Source organism: Crocuta crocuta, unplaced genomic scaffold (assembly GCF_008692635.1).
Source record: "Crocuta crocuta isolate KB4526 unplaced genomic scaffold, BGI_CrCroc_1.0 scaffold95, whole genome shotgun sequence".
Taxonomy (NCBI): Eukaryota; Metazoa; Chordata; class Mammalia; order Carnivora; family Hyaenidae; genus Crocuta; species Crocuta crocuta.
Window position 1 is genome coordinate 10,892,361 of NW_027530971.1, and position 11,939 is coordinate 10,904,299.

Consider the following 11,939-nt stretch of genomic DNA (forward strand, 5'->3'; position numbering starts at 1 on the left):
TTTTTTTTTTTTTTTTTTTGAGAGAGAGCGAGAAAGTGCAAGTGAGCAAGGAAGGGGCAGAGAGGAGGTGAGAGAGAATCTTCACTTGGGTGTGGAGCTCAGTGCAGGGTTGGATTTCATATCATGACCTGATCTAAAATCATGAGTTAGATGCTTAACCTGTTTAACCAACTGAACCACCCAGGTGCCCCACACCTTCTTCTGGATGGCTCTCTTACTTCACTGACGACACCAATGCAGTAACATCTTAAAGGCTGAGTTCTGGTGGGGAGTATATGGTGGTAAGTATAATCAGTGTAACTTTTCTTTTGGGAAGAAATAGTTATACTAAGATAGTGGTGACTTACATTCTTCTCTTTCACTTTGCTAAGTAGTTCATCTCAAGACCCATTTCTGGTAAAATGCCCTCCAGCTTGATGACAAAAATAGTCCACAGCTACAAGGCATTGTTACTTTTACCCCAGCAGCTTAGCCTTTTGCAAGATTGTACAGGATTTAAATTTGGTAAGGTGTTTTCCGTGTTTGAAGGCCATCTAATTCCTTCTTTCCCTTCTCTTTTAGTTACAAAGAAATGATCTCACTGTCATGGCACAGCTGATATTCAGAGATAATTTATCAAGTCCATCTTTTTCCCAAATCGAGGACAATCCATTTCATGCAAATAGGCACTGATCTCAGCCTACAGAGGCAGGGTTTTTCAAGGATCCTTTTGCCCACTTGGGCCTGTAAGCTTTAGGAATTTCTTTTTGAGAGGCAAGGGATGGAAGTTTGAGAAGAGAGTCAAGTGACTGAGAGCCACTGAGAACAAGATATATTCTGTTTGGGGAAAAGACAGAGAAACAATGCCTGTGAGATAGAGGGAGCAAGAAAAAAACAAACTGGAAAAGAATTCTGGTGAAGATGTTTAGGGTGGATTGATGTGGAACAAAAATTATTAACACTCTACTCTGTCTTTACAGGAAAAACTATAGTAAAGTCTTAAAAAAGAAAAAAAAATCAAGCAATACTGGGTGTGATTGAATAACTGGAGTAAAGATGTAGCAGGACCCAAGGGTTGGTCCTGCAGGGGTGAGAAGACAGATCTACATTTTGTGTCAAAAATAGTGGCTCTCTATGTGTGTACACACACACACACACACACACACACACACACACCCTAGAAGCAGGTATTAGTTCTCCCATGCATGAGATGAAGGGGTTGGGGATTGGAGATTTAAAGTGACTTGGTTGGGATCACAGAGACGATAAATCACAGAGTCAGGGCTCTGTCTCTTGGACTGTGGGACGCTTCAATTTGTGCTCTAAAAGTCTGCATAACTCTTATCTCCTGATCCTGGGGCCTCGCCCCATCTATCTGTGTATCCTCTAAGCTGAATACAAAGCCTGGCACAATAGATTTTCATTGTTCTCTTACTGAGTGAGTGTTTTAAGGACTCCCTTGTCTCCTGTGCATGGCATAGAAGTGGGTTGGTTAAATGGGGGAAGACAAGTACTTAACTAGCACTAACTCTAGTTGGTAGAGTGATGGAGAACCTTGATGCTCAAGAGGGTACGTGATACTGAGTGAGTGGTACCCTTCAAGATGTTGGCAGTGGCTTCCACAAGTAACTGGAGGAGCCCATGGTAATGGGCTCCAACCATTTGCCTTTAAAGCTCTTTATGAGACAAAGTGTGCATGTGACATGTGGTGTCCATTGCCAGACCCTCTAATATACTGGCCCAGAGTAGATTAAGTCTTGGCTGTAGCTTGCAAGTAACAGGCTATTTTCACAAGCCGTGCACCTAATTAGACTCTGATAATCTGTATAAATTTGCATTTGCTAGTGATAAATATCACACACCAAGCCTTAAATAATACATTAGATTTAATTGAATAAATGCATATATTATGGCCTTCTAATGCATATTTGCCCATAATGAGTTATCTTTCATGCACAAACAAACAGCAATTCTGATTAATCAGGTAGGGTAATTGTGCTATTAAGACTCCAGTTTCCCTGAGAAAGTTCTCAGTGTTGGTCAGGTGACAGGCAGAAAAAAAAAAAAAAATTTCCTTGACTATTTGGATAAATGTCCTATCTTTTGGAATCTCCCTATCTTTAAACCCTTACGTTTTTGCAGTTATGTCAAAGTGTGTACCCCTGGCTCACTTTCAAAATTTGGATTTGAGCTTCAAATCTGCTATTTCCTAACTCTGATCTTGGACAAGTCACTTGAATCCCTTATGTCCAGATGTCCTCATTAATACAGAGAGAAATAATAGCACTCCTTAACAATTTAGGAGAATTAGATGTGTTACATGTAAAGCATCTAACCCAGTCCTAAGCACATAGAAGATGGTCGGTGAATGGAAGCTATTATCATTATGAAGTATGAAATAACTTGCCATCTATTATCTCATTCAGTTATGTCAAGAAATATGTGAAGGCAGAGAAGCTATGATTATGTCCAATTTTTAAAATGAAAGAAATTGGGGCGCCTGGGTGGCTCAGTCACTTAAGCATCCAACTTCAGCTCAGGTCATGATCTCACGGTTTGTGAGTTCAGGCCCCATGTCAGGCTCTGTGCTGACAGCTCAGAGCCTGGAGCCTGCTTCAGATTCTGTGTCTCCCTCTCTCTCTGCCCCTCCCCTACTCATGCTTTGTCTCTCTCTATATGTAAAAAATTAAACAAAAAATGAAAGAAATCACCCCAGAGATTACATGACTTAAATGTTTATACACTCCACAAATATTTTTTTTGATCACAAAAGGCCAAGAGTTGGAAATATAAGGATAAAAAATATAAAGGTAACCCCTCCCTTCCCTGCCTTGGTGAACTTACAGTGTAAGTGGGGGGGAGGGGAGAGAAGATGGAAAGAAATTACCAATTATTATAATATTGCCATAATGAAAATATACACAAGTGCAATGGCCAAATCCCTGAAATAGCACTCAAGTCATTCTCTGAAATCTTAGGAAGTTCTCAAAAACATGACCAGAGTTGAGTGGAGATGTATAAGAAGAGTTTGATGGTTGTTTGGGATTGAGCTTTGCTTTCCAGGAAGAGGGATCAGTCCTATCAGAGGATTGGAACTGATAAGCCAAGCAATGCATGAGTAATTTACAAGAGATTCAGTGTATCTAAGAGATCTTTCTCACCCTCAATGCTCCTGGCATTTGGATTAGTGATGGAGATGGTGCTCTGGGGACTGACTTGTGTTTTGTAGGGTGTTTAGCCAAATCCCTAGCCTTTATTGATCAGATGCTAGTAGCATTTTCTCTTCCCCCACTACCTGTGGCAATCAAAAGTGTTTCACATGTTGCCCAATGTCCCCGGGGGTGGGGGGCAAAGATCTCCCATAACTGAGAACCACAGCTCTAGAATTTAGATGAAAGATGAGGCTGAAATGACAGCCAGATCATGGCAAGCTTCTTCTGCTCTACTAAAGTAATTTATATTTTTCTTTTAGGTATTGGCAATAATCTTTAATAAGCATATGGGGATACCCTCTTATTATAACTTACATTGAATGCACATTTTCCCACGTTACCTGCCTGTGAATTCGTTAACGGCGATAATTCAAGTTGTACTCTCTTCTGCCACCAAATGCTGACACAGAATCTGCAAATACTTCCCCTCCTGCAAACCCTTCTCTTCTCCCTTCCCCCTTTAAATGTTTTGTGTGAGTGTGTGTGAGTGTGTGTGTGTGTGTGTGTGTGTGTGTGTGTGTGTGAGTCCATGGAATTTCTCCCATATGCTCATGGACACATTTTCTGCCGCTTCCACTGCTCTCTTAGGAACTGCTGCTGTGCTGGACAGAATTCCACACAGAAGGCCAAAAAGTCATTACTGGGATAACACTTAACAGAACCATGACCTTCATGGTCCAGTCTTAGTGCACCATAGTGGGCTACAGGGTCCAGTCCTCCAAATGTATTTTCAGTATAAATTCATCTTCTTTACTTGCAATCCTCCAGCCTCATTATAGCAATGCCAAGTGTAGACCACATTCACACTCATTAACCACCCCCCTTTCCTTCTAGCCACCTCCCTTATATCCCATCAATTTCCTGGCAGCATTCCCTAACAACGAAACAAAACAAACCAGAAACATTCTCAGTCCCATCTCTGTGCAGCCTTGATTTGCGCTTTAAGAGAAAACTCCTCCAGCTACCTTCATCCACCTCTTATCTTTATTTTTTAATTCCCTGTGGGTCTCCCCTCCTCTATTTTCTTTATGATAAAAATCTAGAGAACCAATGAAGCGATAGGGCATAATTCTTGAAGTGGTGGGCAAAGCTTGGACCCCCATAGTGGGCAGTAAGAAAGGCAAGGCTCAGAATTTTGTATTGTGGGATGTTTAAATGGAGTGGTCCATAGGACTGGCATCTTCCCACAATATTGCACTGGTGGCTGCTATTGCTTCACCATCCCTGGCAGTGTCCTCTCTTTTCTATGCAGTATGGCTCTCCTGGGAGGGCATCTCTGCTCCTCTCTCTGCTACAAACCATAGTTTCTCCTGCTGTTCTAAAATTCCCTATGGGGGTTGCCACTGACCTGCCAAGTGTTACTGTACCCTTGAGCCACCGCAGAGCAAAAGGTTCTTAGCAGGCTGGGGAGGGTTGAAAGGGATGTTTGATTCCCCTCCTGACTTGATGTTACATTCTGTTAGAGAGGTCCTACAGCAGTATTGACAATTCTGCCATGCTTAAAAGAATTTGCTAAATTAGAACCTGTATTGTTTACTTAAAGCCCTCACACTCTTCAAGTTGACTGGCTTGCAATGGATTTGAAAAACAACCACAGTACTGTAACTAAAGTCATCATTCCCTGTTATGATTGGTTTTTGTTCTTAGGTCAGCTGACTCAGTGGCCCTTCTCTTGCCTGAGGATGTGCATAAACACTGCTCAATTCCCCTCTCCTCCTCCCACTCCATGCCACCATGTAGCACTTAGGTTACAGTTGGGCCACGTGCTTATCAGACATGTCCACCATGACAGAACTCCATTTTTGGATGCAGCCTACCTGTAAGCAGTTATTTGCACTGAAATATATTCCCTGATCCTCATTTTTAAGTGTATATTTATTTTAATTTTTTTAAATTTATTTTTTTCTAGAATTAGAGATTCATCTCTTATATATAACACCGAGTACTCATCCCAACAAATGTCCTCCCTAATGTCCATCACTCATTTAGTCCATCTCTCCATCCACCTTTCCTCCAGCAACTCTCAGTTTGTTCTCTGTATTTATAAGCCTCTTATGGTTTGCCTCCCACTCTCTTTTGATCTTCTTGTCTTTCCCTTTCCCTGTTTTATTTCTTAAAGTCCACGTATGAGTGAAATCATGTGATATTTATATTTCTCTGACTTATTTCGCTTAGCATAATACACTCTAGTTCCATCCACATTGTTGTGAATGGCAAGATTTCATTCTTTTTGGTCAGTAAGTAAAATTCCAGTGTGTGTGTGTGTATGTGTGTGTGTGTGTGTGTGTGTGTGTGTATACACACCACATCTTTATCCATTTGTCAGTCGATGGACATTTAGGCTCTTTCCATAATTTGGCCATTTCTTACTATCAGTTTGTATGTTTTCCTACAAGCCACCTTGAACCTTTTGTGGAATGAGGTAGGGAGTAAATAAAGACATTAATGAATCTATGCATTAGATATACATGGTATGGATATGGAAAGCAGATAACTAGGTGCGAACGAGTAAAAGCTTGGCTAACCTACTGGAAGGGAAAATAGGTAATTTAGGAAAATACATATATAACCTATCATCAAGTGTAAAAGCATAAGAAAAATTACAACGGTGGACATGTAGGACCCTTCTTGTTGATCTGGCATTCCCAGAAAATGAAGCATTCCACTTAAGTGACTTAAAAAAAAAAAAAAAAAAAAAAACTGAAGCAGGTAGAAATAAAATATTTGAACAGACCAATGAAACTGAATCAGTCATCAGAAAACACAAAAAACAAAAGTCTAGGACCAGACAGCTACATAGGTGAATTCTACCAAACATTAAAGAAGAGTCAATACNAAGCAGATTCTTCTTAAGAAGGCATACTTTCCTTTTTAATAATTTTCTGGAAATCTTCCTAAATAGAAGCTGGCAAACTTTCTGAAAGCTTCAGAAGAGATTGGCAAATTTTGTTTTCTTTTCGTGATTGTTTGAAACCAGCATGATGAGCATTTGTTCTGACACCATGCTCCACCAAAGTGGGGTCATGATGCCTTCTTTTTTCAATATCTTGTCGTAGCTTCTGAATATTGCGTGTTTACACCATTCCTGGCACTGCTTTACGATCCCATGCACTGGTCCTATTGGACTCTCACAAGGGACATCCTGTTGAGGCACACAAAATTTTTACTCTTTCACCAAATAGCTTCCTTTATGTTGCTTCTTAAATTCTTGTTGCCTGCATTTTATGATTTTTATGTCTCCTTGCTTATTATCTGGAAATCGCCTCTTAACTCAGCTTCTGATTTTCTGCTTTTAATCTCATCCATGTTAGGAAACCTGGAAACCACACGTCATAGGATTATGTATTAAGGAAGTTAGGGTCTAAATGAAGAGTCTCATGGTTTTGTTGTATTAAAATGGATGCATTGTGGGGTGCCTGGGTGGCTCAGTCGGTTAAGCATCCTACTTCAGCTCAGGTCATGATCTCATAGTCCAAGAGTTTGAGTCCCAGGTAGGGCTCTGTGCCAAGATCTCAGAGTCTGGAGCCTGCTCCGGATTCTGTGTCTGCCTCTCTCTCTGTCCCTCCCCTGCTCATGTTCTGTCTCTCTCTCCAAAATAAAATTAAAAAAAAAAAAAAAAGACAAATAAAATGGATACATTGCTCTAGATCCTACAGATACTTGAGAAATCTCAGGGTGCTAGGTATAGGGACCAGGTTGAGCAAATCCAAAGTTTCCCAGCCAGCCATCTCTTCCTTTTTATAGAGGTGAACTGGCTTGGCTTTTATTCAATATCCCTTGAATGCATAAACTTCCAGTTATTTTGAAAAAAATCCTCTTCTTTTATATATGTTGATACTGACAGATCATGAGAAGCTAACAACCACTTATTACAATTTAATATGTCTGAGCATTTATCTTTTGAGAACAAATCTTAGAATTTCAACCACATGTATCCCTGTGCACACATTATTTGCTTGAACTTAATACAGTGGCTAAAAAAGGTTTTGAAGAATTGTTTGTACCTTTGGGTATATCTTAGTCACAGACTTTAAATAGGATTTTTTTAAGCCTTATGAAAAGTATTTAGTCATGGCTTGGTACAAGTTGCTCACTGGATTCATTAGGGATTATATCTAAGGCTAAAATTTATTGCATTTAAAATAAGTACAAATGAAGAAACAAAATGTTAATGTTTCTTAATATCTATTAGAATGTGCTAGAGTGATACATACTATGTGGATATGGCCAAAAGGTTAGGATACTGAATTCTGGATTTCAGTGTTTTTCACAGTTCTAGGTTCTTTCTTTCCAGGTTGGCAGACACCATAGAGATGCCAAGAGAAAGAGCTGTGAATACATATTTTTGTGAAGGCCTTGAGTTTGGGGATGATATAGGAACATTCAAAGTCTAGTGCTATATGGAATGTTTAGGAGTAAGGGCATAGACTGCATGACTTAGGGTTAGAACCTAAGTCATCACTTCTCATTTGGTCCTTACCTGAGGATAATCCTCCATAAATACACTATGATCCAGACAAAAATAATGATATGTTAAAAGGATATCTCCATTTCTGGAGTTGTAACTCATTTCATAACTCTAGGGGACAGTGGACTCAGCATGGTGTAGAAATAACAGAAGACTGGGAGTGGGTCTAAGGGTCAGGTCTAGGCCCTAGCTCTATCACTTCCTAACTTCAAGGTTTCCAGCAAGTAACCTTCAAATTTATCTCTAAGTTGAAGGGTATAGAAATGTCTACCTCACAAGGTTGCTGGGAGAGCTATAAGCAATGATTTCTGTCTGAGAAAGACCTTTGGAAACTTCACTGTATCATCTGTGCCTTTTCTTAGGATCATTTGGAATTTTTCCCTAAGATTTAATCTCCTTTCACATCAGCATGTGGATGTAGGTAGGAATTAATGTGTGAACCCTTGAAGGGAATAAGGGTCGCCAATGGAATTGCGGTTCACCACATTCAATTTCATGAACCTTTAATGGGGCTTCTTTGAAGTGAACATCCACCCATCCTTTCAGAACTCTGTTGAAGTGGACTGTCTATAAACATATTGATTCATTAATTATAATTGAAAATACATTGTTTCTGCTTCTTTTCTATAAAAAGACCCAGTACAGGTGGTCTTCTAGGCAAACTAGCAGGGACTTTTCATTTTGGTACTGTCCACCACTGGCCTAAATTGCTATTTCCGCAGTATCTCAGGATCTCTCTCTCTCTCTCCCTCCCTCTCTCTCTCTCCCTCTCTCTCTCTCTCTTTCTAGAAAGATCACTCTGCAGCGATTACATTCTTCCGAAGGAAGGTAAAGAAGAAGTGACATATAATATACTTAATATGTGCAGGTACATTTCAAGCTCCACCATAATTAATCATCAAATTGATGTTGGAAAGAAGGGAGCACAGTGCCATGTTATGTTGACAGAATTGTGCTTCTAAATTAAATTCATACTGATGGGCAGAGATGGACCTAAATTTCTCTCTCTCTCTGATGTTTAAGTAGTGCTGACTTCACCAGTCCCGGCTACCTCCCAGAACAATAGGAGGCAGGTGGAACATGCCTAGTGCTTAGTAAGGGCCAGAGGATTCCGCTGCAGAAATTATAAGACACGTATTATAATATTTTTCTGTTACCTTGTACACTTAAGAAAATCGGATAACTTCCTTGAATCCATCCTCTGCCTCTGCTTGCATATCTCTCCAGCTTGCTGAGGATCAAATGGAATAATGAAAGCAAAAGTGCTTGGCAGGCTTTTAAGAGCTATATGAATGTAAGAAATTGATTTTTTCCTAAGAGACCTTACCAAATTTTGCTTGATGTTTCAGAGGGTATAGGTAAGAATTTCACTCAATGACTACTTCCAGAAAGTGACCATTTTCCCTTACCCTGTGGGTTGGCATTGGAGAACGAGCTCCTTGTGTTCTTGGCAATGGCTGGTGCCAGTCAAACCTCGGTTAAGGCTACCACTCATTTATCAGACTTGCATTGGATTTATGGTATAATCTAGTTTTAATGGCAGCACATCTACCCCTCGTGGTATCTAGGCTTAGGGAGATTGGATTCAGCCTCTCAGTTTATTAACTTCTTAATCTGGGCTAGAAACTGTGGGGTATCTCTTACAGAGAGAACAAAACTGGGATGGTTTACCATAGAAGCATTTAATCCTCAAGTTTATTAGCATCATATACAGTAATAATGCTAGAGCTGGAAGGATGTACAGATCGGCTAATCATGGCTTTGCTTATCAATTTAATTCCAAACTTTATTAAGAACCTCTATGTGCTAAGGATCAGGGAGAAAAAAATAAAATAGCAGAGTTCCTGTTCTTCAAAGGCTCAAAGTCTAGTGACATAGTATACATTTAATAAATTCTGTAAGTTGTTTACTAATGACCACATAATTACTAGTGGCCAGATCAAAGAAAACCAAGCTGGAACATTCCAATCCAGGAAATAATTTGTAGAGAGACTTTCTCCTCACTAACTCCTTGCAGACATTTGAATACATTCTTCTAAGGCTTGCATTCATTAGTCAGCATTTCAGAGCAAGACGTACAGTCACATCCTAGCATTGTAATTCATGGCTTGTTGCGTGTGTGAGTTTTTGTGTACATATTGGCAGAGGACGTGGTAAGAAGCACAGTGATGAATATCCTGGCTCTGGAGTTAGCCTGATCTTCCCCTACCACATGTTTATACAAGGACTTGGGCAAGTTTAATCTTGCAAAGTTCCCGTTTCTTTTATTGCAAATGGGAGTACTGATCCTACCTAATACAGAGTTGGGAGGAGAATGAAAGGAAATAAAAGGTGTAAATTGCTAGTTCAGTATCTGGCACAAATGTTAAGTGTTCAAAATACCAGTTGATAGGACATTACATACATGTATACATGTCCCTGCAGCAGCTTGGGAAGAAGCCTATCCCTATAATGATGCTGACATGTGGTATCTGTCTGATCTTGAGAAAGACACTTTGTTTCTACAAAACTCTGTTCCTTTCTCTATATAATGAAAATAATAGGATTTTCATTTATTTATGCATTTATTTTATATATCTATGCCAAGCCCCTATTATGCACTAGGATATGTTCTAGCTGTTGCAGAATCAGGAGTGAATAAAAATAACACATGTACACATAACACATGTAAATTGCTTGGCAGATAATAGAAACTTAAGTATAAGTAACCACGTTACTAATAATTACAGCTGATCAGCTATTACCATTCAATCTAACTTTGTTATAATTATATTAAGCATTAATATCATCTATTAAGAATGGCCATTTTCTCTATTAGATATATTTATCTCCTTGTGCCTTCGTGATTTTAATATACTGATAGTCCAAACAGCCCATTGCAGGTTACAGAGACCCCTGGGACCAAACATTTGAATTTCTAGACATTTGCATGTATTTCATCTTCCACTGGACCTTGAATCTGACCTCAACTCTAGTCTCTGAATTTCCATTTAATAAGAAGCTGAGTGGAAAATGAGACCTTCACCCTTGGAAATCCCTTTATTTCCACCTGTGTTTACAAAAATGATGATGCCTTGCAATGAACCTGCTCCTTGCACAGACTTCTCAAAGCGTGTTTGAGGGATCAGCAATGATAATTTAGTTCTAAACTCAATTTAAACGATTGCACCAGCAACTGTGAGTTTCATTTCCTTCCTGGATCCATCTGCTTCCCAGTGTATTAGGTCTGTGTAACAGGTCCTGAGAAGGACCTCATTAGGCTCTGAGATGATATACTGCTTGGGCAGAAGAAGTCTGTCTTGGTTGTTTGTGAATGCCCTAATTCCTTAGCTGAGTGCTAGAGCCCCCACAGATCTGCTGTGTCCCAGTGTGGAGGTGGCCTGGAAGTCACACAGTGTGAACAGCAGTGTGGTAACCTCTAATCGAGGTGCAATCACAGAGAACTCGTGATTTGTGACTGACTTGCTCACTTGGTTTTGCTAAGGACAAGGCCATGATGAGTTAGGCCACTTCCTCCAGCCTCACACATCATATCCCTGTTGATCTATAAAAGCAAGGGTATCTAGGCCAGTGGTCTTCAAAGTTAGGTTCCATGGAGGTGACGTCAGGTTGGTACAGGTGGAGGTGGGGAAAGGCAGATGTGTAACCCTCCGCTATTTCAGGCAAAAACTGCTCTGAATATATTTGTTTTATATTTTGCTTTTCTGCAAAATTTTATTTTTAAAAAATACTCTTGGGACCATTTACTTCTGTATTTTTGAAAACAACACTTTAGGGTAAGTGTTCTGCCTCTTCTCCTTAATCCTTTTCTTCCCCTCTTAAGTATGGGTATCTTAGGGACTTCTGCACAGCTGCTGGGGGTATTGCTGTTAGCATAGAGTTCGTGTCCAGAGTGGCTTGTGAGGGGTATCCTTTGTCCTTTAATCTCCATCAGCACCCTTCTAAGCCACTGTTCTTTAAGTTTTAATTTGTGTGCCACTCAATTGACTATTTCCTTAAAACAAAGATTCTGATTCAACAGATCCAGAGTGAGACCCGCGATTCTTCATTTCTAACAAGTTCCCTGGCAATGCTGATGCAGGTATGTGGACCACCTTTTGAGTTGGGAGGGCCTATGGAATTATAATGCATTTAGGGAGCCCCTGGGTGGCTGGGTGGGTTAAGCATCTGACTTCGGCTCAGGTCATGATCTCCCACTTTTTGAGTTCAAGCCCTGCGTCAGCTCAGAGTCTGGAGCCTCCTTCAGATTCTGTGCCCCCCCCCCCCGGCCCCGCCCGGCG

General features: G+C 40.2%; 1 long non-coding RNA gene across 1 annotated transcript in view; it reads left to right on the forward strand.

Annotated features, from left to right (window-relative positions):
• The window catches only part of LOC144236171 (uncharacterized), a 23,736-nt gene that overhangs the window by 5,536 nt on the left and 6,261 nt on the right, over positions 1-11,939 (forward strand). Inside the window, exon 2 of the long non-coding RNA XR_013336433.1 lies at positions 11,681-11,740. This is a non-coding gene — a long non-coding RNA (uncharacterized LOC144236171). The remainder of the gene's footprint in view (positions 1-11,680; positions 11,741-11,939) is intronic.